This window comes from Falco cherrug, chromosome 1 (genome assembly GCF_023634085.1).
Source record: "Falco cherrug isolate bFalChe1 chromosome 1, bFalChe1.pri, whole genome shotgun sequence".
Classification (NCBI taxonomy): Eukaryota; Metazoa; Chordata; class Aves; order Falconiformes; family Falconidae; genus Falco; species Falco cherrug.
In genome coordinates, this window is record NC_073697.1 from 19585503 (window position 1) to 19599418 (window position 13916).

A 13916-nucleotide genomic window follows, 5' to 3' on the forward strand; every position below is an offset into this window, starting at 1 on the left:
GAAATTGAAAAAAAACAAATTATTTGGTTTACCTGGTTTGCTTTCTGAAATCTTTAACACTGTTAAAAGCCAACAAGGATTTACTTCATTCACAAATCAAAAAATACATCAAAATCAAAAGAGTTTTTAATGATTTATGACCTGTCTTAAGCAGTCAAGGACTATAATACTATTATTGCTTTTTTTAAAACAAAAACATAAACAAATTAAAACTACCTTAACCAATGACCTGTAGGCACTGATCTTTCATCAGCAATCCACAGATTATCTGTTTTCCTCAGCTTCTGAGTCAAAAGCTTCTCTGTCCCCACCTGACAAGCTGTGGGCTTTACCCAGCTCTCCAAAGCAGAGTTTGTTTTAAGCACACACCCTGAAGTGCCCGATTGCACTCAAAAAAACCCTGGGTGGAGAAATCATGCTACTTCTCATACCCTGCTGTGACTGTTAACTCAGCTCCTGCTCAGAAGTTGGCTAACACACAGCTCATGCTAAGGCCTGAGGTACGCTGGGGACAGCACCATTAGGTGAAAGTGAAGGTCACCGGTAGGCAGGACATGGTGGCCAGAATAACGGTCCTTATGCAGCCATTACCATCTGCAGCTCCTGCAGCCATCAGCCTTGCATATTGATCAGCAGTTTCTTCAGAATCCAGGAACTCATGGAAATGGTACAGACCAAACTTCCAAGCTGGAATGTAAGAATACATCAGTTTATTAAAAAAAAACACCACAAAAGGAGTTTGAGGTGGATCCAACAGCTGCCAAGGCTTTTGTGCCTCTCAATGTGATATAGGGGATGCTTGCACCACAATGGAGGAGGAAGGATGAGCACTCTCATCAGCTCAGTAACTATTTTGCTCACAGATGCACAAGTTACAAATTACAAGTTGTGAGTTATAAATTAGAGAACTTGTGAGTTAGAAGCTTTATAAATTAATTTACAAATTAGTGAACTCGTGTTAGCCCTTGTTTGTTGTTTATAATTTTTCCTAAAGAGCCCATAAAGTAAAGTTTAATTTACAGAGTATGTTATTCTGTGAATTTGAGACACCCAAACAGACCATGACACCTGCCTTCACATGGATTGGCTTGAAGGTTAACTCAAATCCAGATGTCTTTCCCCAGTTGCAGCTCATGTTCTAGCTCTGAACTAAGACCGTACATGAGGAGATGATCAACCTCTGATCCTCAACAAAGTGACTACCAGCACAGAGGTAATCAAAAGTTAAGGGACATGAGAGGCATCTGTATCTGTGACAGAAACAGTCCCTGGGAGTGTGTCCTCTGTCCTCTTATCCCTGGAGTCTCAGAAACGAAGAGCATGTTACAGCCCCAGGCAAGTGTGCATCATTGGCAAGTGCTAATCCGCCTTCAAACACACGTGCCAGCACACAAACATTTTCCAAGTAACAACAGTTTTGCTTATTAAACTAAATGTGGATGTCATTTTGAGCAGCAGTCCTTTTGGCCAGTTAAAGCATTGTTCAACACCAACAAATATAAAAGTTCTGGTCCTATTTCAGGCACACAAGACATCAAGTTAATTATAATTTTGCTGGATCATCGTAATTTGGAACATTCCCCAAAGCACTCGTATAGATCTTAAAATAGACTCGGTCCTGCCTACCTAGAACACTCTCTTGCTCTCTGACGCTGCAACAATCAAAGCAGAAAATCCCTTTGAGGTGCCAGAGAGGCAGCTGGCAGAGTATTCCCTACAGAAACAACAAATTAGGAGATCTATTAAATCATGAATGGCATGGATAAAGTGCAAAGGAAAAACATTAGTCACTGTTCTTGTAACACAAGAGTACAAGGTGCCAGACAAAATCATCATGCACACAGTCCGAAGGGGGCAAAATCTTTGAAGGAGAGAGTCTAAAGTCTAAAAATTTATTACATTCCAAGATGTGGCTACAACCTCTGTTTTGGGAAGTTCTTAAAATGTGAATTATTAGAATCTGGGCACTTCTGATGCTGTTCTCTTATGTATCTGTTACTGTCTGTCCACTGCCAGACAGACAAAATTTGCTGCATGATCTTGCAGTCCAATTCATTCCAGACTTTCTTACAATCTCAGCACCCAGGAACTTCAGCAACCACATTTCTGTTTTACTTCCCCAATTCTCTCTGTCCCTCTCCCCCGCTCCCCCCAGCACAGATATACAGCACCTTCAGGCTTTCGTTAGTTTTCAGAAAGCTCTAGAAGGTGCATTTCTCTCCCTGGCTCATTGGTATTGATTTAAAGCCTAGGTGGCTAGTACACAAGCCAGGATGCAGCTCCAGAATGTACATGCTTTCTCTACAGACAGGCAAATACCTAACAAGACCTGGTAACAAGTTAAGAGACACAGTCTTGCATGATAATTCTTCTTTATAAAGTTTTTCAAAAACTTTATAAACTTCTCCCCTGTGATGTGTGCTCATTCTTTAAGACATAATGTAACAGTTGTCACATGTGAAAACAAACACTGGAGAAATTCATTGAAAAAACTGACATTTTAGGGGTAAACATTATGACTACTCTCGGCACCATACTTTTAATTTATATTTTCATTTCATGAAGCCTGAAAGGTGTATTTTTTAATCTTTTGAATTGTCATGTATCCTGGTTTCAGCTGGGATAGAGTTAGTTTTCTTCTTAGTAGCTGGTACAGTGCTGTGTTTTGGCTGTGATGTGAGAACAACGTTGATAAGGTTTTAGTTGTTGCTGGGCAATATTTATACTAAGTCAAGGACTTGGTTTCTTGGGCCCATCCAGCGAGAGGGCTGGAGGGGCACAAGAAATTAGGAGGGGACAGAGCCAGGACAGCTGACCTGAACTAGCCAAAGGGGTATTCCAGACCATGGGACGTGATGCTAAGTATATAAACTGGGGGAAGAAGAAGGAAGGAGAGGGAGAGGGACATTTGGCATTATGGTGTTTGTCTTCCTGAGTAACCATTATGCATGATGGAGCCCGGCTTTCCTGGAGATGGCTGAGCACCTGCCTGCCCACGGGAAGTGGTGGATGAATCCCTTGTTTTGCTTTGCTTGTGTGCGTGGCTTTTGCTTTCCCTATTAAATTGTTCTTATCTCAACCCCTGAGTTTTACAAGCCAGTGGCTGTGTGGGGCTTGATTGCTGGCTAGGGTTAAATCACGATGTCATGGTTTAACCCCAGCCAGCAACTAAGTACCTACCCCCTGCCCCTATGAAATCCAAAACAGCACTGTACCAGCTCCTAAGAAGAAAACCTGTATCCCAGCTGAAACCAGGACAGTATTAGGATCAGCTGTAGGAAGCCTGTGTTGGGTACATTTAAATCTTTAGATTCCTTAAGAACACCTTAAGCTACTGTTATGTTGCCATAACACAACTTAACTTCTATGACATTTTGAAAAAGAATCTCTGAAATTTAGGAAGAAATAAAGCACACATTCATTTGAATGTAAGATTGCAATAAAAATAATCCTAGAAAAGTTCTTTGTTATGAAAATTACTTTGTTTTCTATTATATTCATTCACAGTAATTCTAAAACAGCAGAAAGATCAAAACTCGATAAATTAAAACAAGCCCCTAAAAATAATATAAAAATTTAAAAGCTTGCTGAAGTTTGTTATGACTCATATGAGGCCATCCTGATACCCTTAGAGAGGGATTTAACCAGACACACATACACACAAAAAAACCCACCCCAAAACCAGAAATATTCCTCCAAGAAGATAGAACTTGTTAAATTCATCCTTAAAAAATGTACTGTGTCATTCACATTTATGTTAGGTAGGCATTAATATTTCTTTTACCTCCTGTTCTTGGCCTGGCATCTCAGTCATTCCAGGATTCTCCAGAAAGATGACAGCTATTATCAAAAAAGAGAGAGGGAGAGAGAGACAGAAGAGAAATCTAGCAGGCTGGGTTATTTTTCACAATCTCAGACTGATTTCTTCAACAAGGAAAGTAAAACAGAGACAGTCTGGGACTTTACATGAACAAGCAATCATTTTTCATTGGCACGCTATCATAAAACATATAAAATATATTATTAGTCTTAACAGAATCACAGAATGGCTGAGGTTGAAAGGGACTTCTAGAAGTCCAAGCCCCTGCTCAAGCCCCACCTAAAGCCAGTTGCCCAGGACCATGTCCAGTAACACACCTCAGAAAAATTTATATCCAGCTTTATCCTGTAGCTGGCAGCCAGCAAACAGTGATACTCTATTAAGAACTATGTTTAAAACCTCAGGAAAAGGCATTATCTTAGCAGGATGGGTTCCATGGACCACATACACATGTGTAATTGTACAGAAAAGTTATTTTGATTTAGTTTCTTGGCCATCTTTTTAAAAAGTAACACATAGAGAAGTATTACGTTCAAAGAATGTTACTTAATTTGCCTTTACCCTCCCTATATTGAAGAAACACCAGGTTTGTATTTGTCTCAGCACTCCCAGCTGTGCTTGCTCGAAGCACAAGCAGTTTATATTTTGCCACAGAGATCTCGTGGGTGGACAAAGAGGCAGAGCTGAAGTTAAAAGCACAATCAACAATCTAATCTGTTTTAGTTTTCAAGTACTTGCCATTACAACCCACATAATGTTCGTAAACATAGTTTCCATGGATTGAATAGACATGCATAATCTAAGAAGAACTACAAATTAAGGTGCCTGACACTTAAAATTCTACTAATTTTGAACATGTGGACTATGGCACTTCAGATAATTGCTAAAGCTAATGTTGTCTCTGGCTCTTTACTGTCTGTAGCTATTTAATCTTGAACAGGGCTTGAACTGAATGTTTGTAGGGTATGGTCCAGCAGGCTGTTTGGTGCTTTTTGCTTGCTGTGTCATACTCCAGTGAGGTCCCTCTCCCATTAGTATCAAGAGGATTTACAACCAGAGAACTATCATGTGTCCTAATCACATTTTCTCACTAGCACAACCTTTTCACACATGCTCAGATCAGGTTTGCTGAAGGTTAAATGGCTTGACCACAGAAAATATGCAACTAATAACTGCAGGTGAAGGGAAGATTAGGAAAAAAATACATGCATACAGACACATACACAAAGCCAAGAGAAAATCATATCACATTGTTTTAGAAGTGTATTTGCCTTCATAAAAGAAAATTATAATTTCCTAAAATGAACACATAGCATTTCAAATATTGATGAGGATATGAAAATCCATGTGACCTTTTCAAAAGATTCGAAGTCTCCGTTTGGCTGTGCATTACCTACCCCAATGTCCTTAGACTGAAGTACCTAAGACCAGACACGAAGGCCTGAAGGGCTCTTGAAAGCCAAGCCATTATGTGTATGTGTAATTCTTGCTTTGATTGACCTTTAGATATGCAAACGAGTACTACCAGACAGTATCAGAGCAGCTTGTGTCTAGTTAAGTCCTTCAGCTTTTTCTCTTTGATCCTCATGTTGCCCTTGTAATTTCTTTCTGAACTGTGATCCCTGCTCCAGTCAAACCTGTTGCATTCAGGCATGATCTGCTATTTTAGCAAACGTTATTGGCTCTATTGAAGTTCTTTCACATAAACACTCCACTACTTCTTAAATGCTTAGAAGGCACACAAGCCTTCTGCTCCTTTAATGAAATGCTCTCAAAAAACCCGCACAAAACAGCCTGCAGCCATTTTTTCTAAATTTTTGACTTTGCCCTTCTGCCTGCTGCTTTTTATTCAGCGTGCTGAAGTCTGCCCTTTAAAAGTTCACTGCACGTCCCTGCTGGAGGAGGCATGGGCAGCTGTTACTAGGATACTAAACTTAATTGTGCAGCAGGCACTATCAGCTGAAGACACGCGTACGTTCACCTCATCTAGAGGTGCCCATCCTTTGATATTCACGTGGGCGGAAGGTATGACTACTCCACTGTATTTATGATTTTCTAACCAACTACAAGATGTGCCTCCATTTTTTTTGGTCCTGTTGTTGCTGCCTTTTTGCTGATTATCATCACTGTTTACAGTACTACGCTGCAAAAGAAATGTACTTAGAAAAAGCGAGAAGCCCTCAAAATGCAGAACAAGAGGATAAAAAAACGCATGAATAATTTAGGACACAATACTTATCAATAAATGAGTGCCAGAGAGAATATGGTTTGTGGTAGTATGATGTTTGACAGCACAACCCGTAGCATTCCTACAAAACATTGCCCAACTTCAGCTCGTATCCTGGTGCTGTCTCTATTTGTACTATACTGTCCCTGCAAGGCCCCAGTGGATATAGGGATTACGCTATGAAATATGTGGCATATAGGTATAATATGGCAAAATCAGATTTTTACTAGGATATAAAGCAAACCAGCAGTATCCACAGAAGACTTGTGATTCTGGGACGTGCTTTGCAAAATGGGAGAGAAACTTCTACTGCTCACTTCTCTGCCTGCAAAAGAGGCAAAATGGAGTGCTCTGATGCTTTACTTTTGAGAAAACATGTAACAGAGCTGGGAAATGAACCTCCAATTTCCAAATCACGGTTTTATGCTTCATCACCAAATAATCCTTTCTTCCAATGCTCTATTTACATGGAGAGATGGATTCTTCCAATGTTAATCAACCGCATACTCCCATTCCCCAGTAAACACTGCAATGCCCAAGTCAGCCATAAAGATGCTCTGTCAGCCCGTATATTTCAATTACTCCTAAGGACAGAAATAACTGCAAGCTACTAACAACAGATTATTGCACTTCTTGCTATTTTATGTATCTGTGTATCCCACAGATACATATGTTAATTAAACCTTACTACTTTCTTTCTGTCCATGAATATTTCAGCACAACTCACCGTAAACAAATACTTTCGAGGTTAGATCAGCCATGCTGAAGTATCTTACATCATCGTAGACACAACACTATGCTTCATAAAAGGGACATATTTAATAACAAAACCCACATATTTGTGTTTAACCTTCTACAATAAATATTAAAATTTAAACTATTTCCAGTTATTTACTCAGCTATTTGTTTTCTGCAATGCATGATGCTTTGCTCTTTAGATTGGGGCTATAGACTATAGTTTTGTTTTTTGTTGGGTTGGGGGTTTTTTTGGCTAATTGTAAGAAATGCCAATACAGGAAGGAGGAACTTTGAACATGCATAGACCTATTTTGCAGAAGTACTTGTTTTGAAAGATCTGATCCATACAACAGTAAAATATATTTTTCTAAATAACTGTCCTTTAATAGCTCACCTACTGAACACAATAAAAGGCGAGGTGTAAATTAATATACATTGAGGAAATGCACAGAGCAAACTGAAATTTAAATTTGCACAGGTGACTGGAAAAAAATTTAGAAGATAGGGTCCAAAGTTAAAAAAAATAGTAAGTAATTAGAAATCTCCTATTGTAGCCGGTATTTGTGGAGATGACATTGATTGTTTTGTTCTGCTCCCAAGGATTATGGCGTAGCTCTCTGGTGTTTCCCAGAACCCATTCTGCTCCTTCCAACAGGGCATGCTAAAGTGTTGCCCCTTACTTTCAGCCCATAAGAAAAAGCAGCACAGCTGGGCTATTCAACATACAAGGGTAATACACTTGCTAGTAAACTTGTATAATGCCATATGTGCATTAGGCTCTCATCTCCCTGAGCAGATGCAGGTCAGTTTGCCATATATAACTCCTTGACAACTACTGTCTGTACATGTCTGTTAAAGAACGTGCCTGGCAGCAAAATAAATCAGCGTTCAATTTTAAGTATTTTTTACACTGTTGAAAATGTTTTTACTAGTTAGTGACCATACAATCTTTCCAAGTACTGAGGATATGCCTTCACATATGTACACCAAAATCACTTGTACAGATAGTAGTTTGGTCAGTGGAAATACCAGTAGTATTTCAGTGTCACCCCCTAATCCTCTGGTTCGGTTATGTACTGCCTATACTGAAGGCAGTTGTTTCAGGATTGCCTTTGCCACAGTAGGGTACATGACACTGACCGTTCCTACACAGAGGAGGAATAGACAATGCTCGGTCCTAAGCAGCTGGGCAAAATGTCAGTGCTGGCTTCGTGCATCTTTGTTATGGAAAACTGTACAAATACAGACTGCCCCTCCAGAAGATGTGATAGCGTGGCTATACGGCAGGGATTCAGCAAGAGCTGGCTTTATGCCCTGCAGACTGGGAGTTACCAAAATGCTGGCATGTGTCCATGCAGACCTGTCTATTGAAGTTACCGATGCCAGCGCAGTTCACACAGCAAATGACAGGTATTTCCCATAAACACGGGCGTGTTAAAAGAGGAAATGTTATCATTTTAGCATAACGCCTTTGCTTTGCAGGGTTCTCGGGGAACAGGAATGGGGTAATTCTGCAGGCACAAACAGATCTTCATTTAAACACTATCCAGAGTGAAGAATAAAGATACTATTCCAGGATGACAGAGGATAGGAGCATGTATCAACTTGGTGTGGTGTGTCACACCTACACCAGAAATGGCCTATGAGAATCTGAAGTGAGAAGCTCAACCTGTGTTAGCTAGGTTAGGCAGCTAGAATGACATATTGAAAGTGTAAGGCTTGTTAGGGTAGTCCCCACACTTAGGGACTACTGGACACTAAGAAGATGGCTTTGAAATTGCCCTTGCAGTTTCCTGCTTGAGAAGGCAAATGAGACGAAGGACCGTGTCAGGAACGGTATCAAAGGGCAGTAGCAGGGCCCTCATGGCACCAAATGTGCTATTAAGCACAGTTGCAGTAGCTTCTAGTTAACAGAGCTTCACACTGGATAGTTCAAAGTTTCTCTTAAAGCCATTTCAGTCCTCTCCTAACCTGATTACCACCCATTATCCCATCTCATTAAAGGCTACAATTCATGCCCTAAATATAATCTGATAAATCTTAAGTGTAATTGGGACCTACATTCTCATTGCAATTATACAGCAATGGCAAAGCTGCCAAATGGAGACTGCTTGATATTTATGAATTCAGAGTTAGCAATTCTCTTTATATCCCAGTGATGGCAAGTAGAACATGTATTATGTTTGCTACAACTGTTTGTTAGGGGGGTGGGAAAAAATAAGAGAGAGTAAGCTCCTGCTGGTCAACAAGTGACAGGTATTTTATAAAAAGTAGTCACAGTAATGGCACAAATACAAACCAGAAGTGTCGAAGGACGTACCTCAACAACAGCACTCCATTTTGAAACTTCCAAGTGGCTTTAGGTGTAAGAACAAGGTCTGGTGGTGTGGGCACTGTCAAATTGTCAGTACAGCCTACAGCTTGAAACACGGACTCTTTTTGAATTAACAATTCTTCTTTCCAAGAGAGGTGTGGGTGGACATTCCATCACTTGGAAAGTGAGAACAGTTGGTTGCATGGAGTGCAGCATCTGATCTATTTTTAAACTGTTAAAAATATTCCTTTTCTATGGTCATTGCACAATTTCCAAGCAAGCCTTTTCCTCAAAGGATCTATGTGATCAGAACAAGGACAGCACAAGCCCTTCTAGAAATTCTGCACTTGGCTATGCATTTAGGAATAATGGGAATAAATTAAATGTTGAAATGTCATTTTGAAAGGGAAAATACAACTTTATTATGACACCTTTAAAGACAGAATCAATTTTGGTGCACTGTTTGGAGGGGAGCTGATTCTCTTCCCTAGTAGTCTTATACAGGTTCTATTTTGTTGACTTCAGTCTATATTTTAACAAATCACTGATCCTTCACAGATGTAATAAGAGATTAATATGAGAAATCTTGTAAGACTTATTTAAATAGATTTGTTCTACTTGTAAATAAAGGATTGAAAACTAATTACGGTATGTATACAGATCCTTAGTTCTAAAAGAATCTAACTTCAGTCCAGGCAGATGTCTTTCACTCAATAATTTAAGAACTACTAGACAGATAAAAGACTTCTTCTTTTATGAAGTAGGTATCAGTGGAAGATTCTACTATTAAAACTAGTTAGTTTTGGGTTTTTTTACACCAAAACATTGAAACAGGTCAATGATTTTTCCAGCAGTTGCTGTTCTCAAATAAAAGTGATGTCATTCTAAGGGATTTGTTCTAATTCAGCCACCAGTCAGTAAGTAATTTTTTTTTCCCCTGGATTTGTTTTTTAATGCTCCATTCCATTCTTTGCTCACAATCTGTAAGAAAAAATACTGAAATGTCCATATTCCAGTTTCTGCCTGTATTGTTTCTTCTAAATCCATAATAACTCTCAAATTTAAAACTTGATACTGCAGTTTCTCCCACACTTTTTTTTTATAATAGCAGCAGTAGTCAAGACTTCAGCTGATTGTCAGTGTAAGACCCTGCCGGCAGTACCAGGACCATAGCTGGCTGCACTTGGACACTCCAGTGAGATAGGCTTGCCCAAAAGATGTTAAACTTAGACTAACAGCAACAACAGAGAAATTTAGGAAATAACTAGTTTCTGCTATAAACAATAGAAAGAAGCATGTCAAGTTAACAACTAATCAATAAATTATTGAGTCAGCCAAGTGAGTGACAAGATTACATTCAAACGAATCTGAAGGACAATTCAGGTTTAACTCTTCAGAAACTGAACACAAATAATATAAGACCTAGAAAAAGCAAACTAGAAAACTAGTAAATACTGCCTTAGTTATGGGTATTAGATCTGCTTCTTTGTAGATGGTTTAAGTCTCAAAATCAGGTTCAGATTCAGACCTTGAAATCTCACTGATTTCAATGTATAATGCAAATGAACAGACTGATTTCTGCAATAGGGCAAACAGTAGCCTCCTGCAGCACCATCTTATACTGACTTTACACTTCACCTATTTGTCTGCAAGTGACAGTAATCTAGTAAATGGCCCCTGCTAAGGTCATAAGAAGAGAAATAATAATAATAAGGTCAAAATAAAATAATAATAAAAATAATAATAATAAGGTCAAAAAAAGAGAAAAGTGTGTTCTCTTCCAGGATCCATCATGATCATGGAGCAATATGATTAAGACCAAAGTAATTGTGAGCATTTATCTTACTGACATTGCTTTTCTTATTTCCATTCTGAAATTGAGACAACAACAAAAAAAAATGGACAAGTCAGAAAACCTTAGGTTTTGATAATAATACATTCATGTAAGACCTAACTCTTCGGAATTTTTTTTTTTTAAACTGGTATCTAATTGTCCTCTCTGTAAATAAAATCCCAAAAATCCTTAAAGTCTCTGTGGGTTTGGAAGAGACAGTCAAGTTCCTTCCAGTGTTCCCTGTAGTACTTTTTGAAACAGGCTTTGTAGGCTCCACCTGCTGTTCCAACAGCATGCAGTGACTGCATAGATGACATTCGAACTCCAGCCAGGACCGGAATTACTCATGCGTTGAATTTAGACACTGCTGTACATTCTCAGCAGTAGACTAAAGAGGTATTAAACTAAGCTGGAACTTCATTCTGCCAAACCAACTCATGAGCTAGTGAAGCAGTCAGTTACCGTACACTGACCTTCCAATGAAAGGTAGAAATCTTGGATATTCAAGTCTCAGTTTGCAGCAGTTTGCAGGGACAACTACTTTCAAATCCTTTGCTTGCTCAGGTAAGCCTTCTACTTCATATATTTCACTGAAAGTTTGTGAAACATCTTAAATGAAGATGAGTTTACATAATACATACACAAAATTTCCTTCCCTTCAGTCAGAACATTTCTCTTCTACCACGTGTGCCCCACAGAGCACAGATTATTTTAGGTGCTTCCTTGTACACACCTCTGGGTTCTTTAATATAGGCACCTAAAACCATTATGACAATAAAAATGATTACTGTCTGATGATATTGCATAAATTACTTCAGGAAATCAGAAGCACACAAAAGTTTATTATTAAGAAATAAGGTCCAATAGAATGTGTATCTCGTTCTTACCATGGGTTTGGCATGTGTATTGTAATGGCTGATCAGAGTATATTCTCCTCCCTCTGACACCTTTATTATTTATAAATAAATAAGATTATCATCTCCTGAAATAGATTTTCTTATAAAGTATTCTTTGAAGAAAGGTAGTGTTACTATTATTACAAATCTCAAATGCTACAAAGATCACCCCAAAACACCATTAGTGTGTTGCATCATATTATTTGGACTTTGGCAATGTCATTACAGATAGATCATAGAAATTAAATTATGTTAAGAATTTTAAACAGGTTTTCATAAACCTGTCAAGTTTAAATTCTCCCTTACTGTGATTATACTATTCTAACTGCACAGAACAGCTCATGATTTTTTTAATTTTTTTCCACTTTCAGGAATTATAGTCCACTCAATTTACTTCACAGCCTTAGTCAACAGTTTAGCTTTGTAACAGTATCATCAAATCACATCAGGAAGAGTAAAAATTTGAATGCACAACATGGTGCACTACTTCAGAAGAAAACCATGTTCCCTCTAATTCTTCAGGTAAGCAGCAGTTACTGTCAAAAAAGATAAATTTTGGCAGCAGGAAGTCTCAGTGCTTTTGCATGGTTTACATTTCCAAGGGAGATAAGAGGACAAAAATAAAACAAAAAATGTTTGCAAACAAGCATATTTTCAAATAAAACTATCTTTGCTAATTTTATTCTTTATATTCCCTTTTATTCCCTCCTGCCATTCTATGGCTCATCAATAGACCTTCATAATTGCCAGCTGCCTTGCAAATGATTTATAGATGCTGTGATAAGGATCATGCAGACATTCAGAGCTAGCTTAATTCTCTGCATAGTACCTTTACCATAACATCATATCTGCAGTTATACAATTTTAAAAAATTAGTTTAAAGTTTTTGCTTATGTAAGTCCTTTTTAACTGATTTAAATCAAAGAAATGCACACCACCACCACCACCCATATACATATATATATATTATTTTTTTTCCATAGCTGCAGGTACAGTAATCAATTGACAGGGGGGTTTCCTCTCTTTTCTGTCAAAAGATTTTCTCTCCATCTAGCTTGGAATACATATTCATTTGGCAACACAGTCATGATAGGATATCATTGGTACAGACTGGATATGAAAGGGAACTCAGCTGTTTCCAGAAATCAGCTCTCCAGGACTGTTTACTAAGAGCTCTTCCACAGTAGTCTATAGAGTTCTGATTTATCTCCCAAGAACTGTGATTTATCCTCGAACTAAATTAACACTCCACCTAGTAGTGGAATTCCAGTGATAGTTTGCCTGTATGTACAAAGAGCTCCCAGTTCATATACTTAAATCCAAGGGGTCTTCATGTTCAAAACCTCCAATAACTTGTCATTGGGCTGACATTCATGGAAATGAGTCAAGGCATCAAGACATCCTATCCGTGGTTGTCTCTCCTATTCTTGTAAGTATTTAAGTATTAGGATAAAGAGCAATGGACCCCTCCTTACCCTCCTCTTGGCCAATGAAGTTTTAATTAGAAAATGCAAAAAAAAAGAAATATATTTAATTGCCTGACGTGCGCATGTAAAGTAGGTATGTGATAAACATAAGAAGATGGGTGCATTAGTCATTTACCCAGGATGACGGGAGGGGTTTCCACCAAGCCTGGTGGTTAGCCTGGCCTTATGTTCTACAAAACAGTGTTAACATGGCATGATAAAACAGGCTGAAATCTCAAGAGCAAAGAATATTTTCAGGTTTTTGTATGAGATATGGCTATTCCCTGTCAGAATTTGTTTTACAATAATCCAACAAATGAATTTCAGAAACAAAATTCAGATATTAACCTACCGGTGTAAAAACAAATCCATAAGAGCTTCTGTAATCTCAATCTAATCCAAAATCATACCAAACAGATGAAGCCTTTTTGAAATTCCATTTCCCTTCAGTTATTCTGGAGATGGAAGAATATAGGGCCAAATGTTGCAGGACCCTTGTGGGCCAGTTTTGCAAATTCACTTCCTAAAGATGAAGGAAGTATTTCCGGGTACACTGGTTTGAGAATCTGTGCCCACAGTTTAGATAATTTACTGAGAATATGTAACCATACACACAAGTAA

At 38.4% G+C, this 13916-nt stretch overlaps 1 long non-coding RNA gene across 2 annotated transcripts in view; it reads right to left on the minus strand.

The window, feature by feature from the left end:
* LOC114014295 (uncharacterized) overlaps window positions 1-13916 on the minus strand; it is a 144491-nt gene that overhangs the window by 78014 nt on the left and 52561 nt on the right. For both annotated transcript variants that reach the window (XR_008730037.1, XR_008730034.1), the window contains 3 exons: window positions 3785-3840; window positions 1627-1714; window positions 592-687 (listed from right to left, as the gene is read on the minus strand). This is a non-coding gene — a long non-coding RNA (uncharacterized LOC114014295). The remainder of the gene's footprint in view (window positions 1-591; window positions 688-1626; window positions 1715-3784; window positions 3841-13916) is intronic.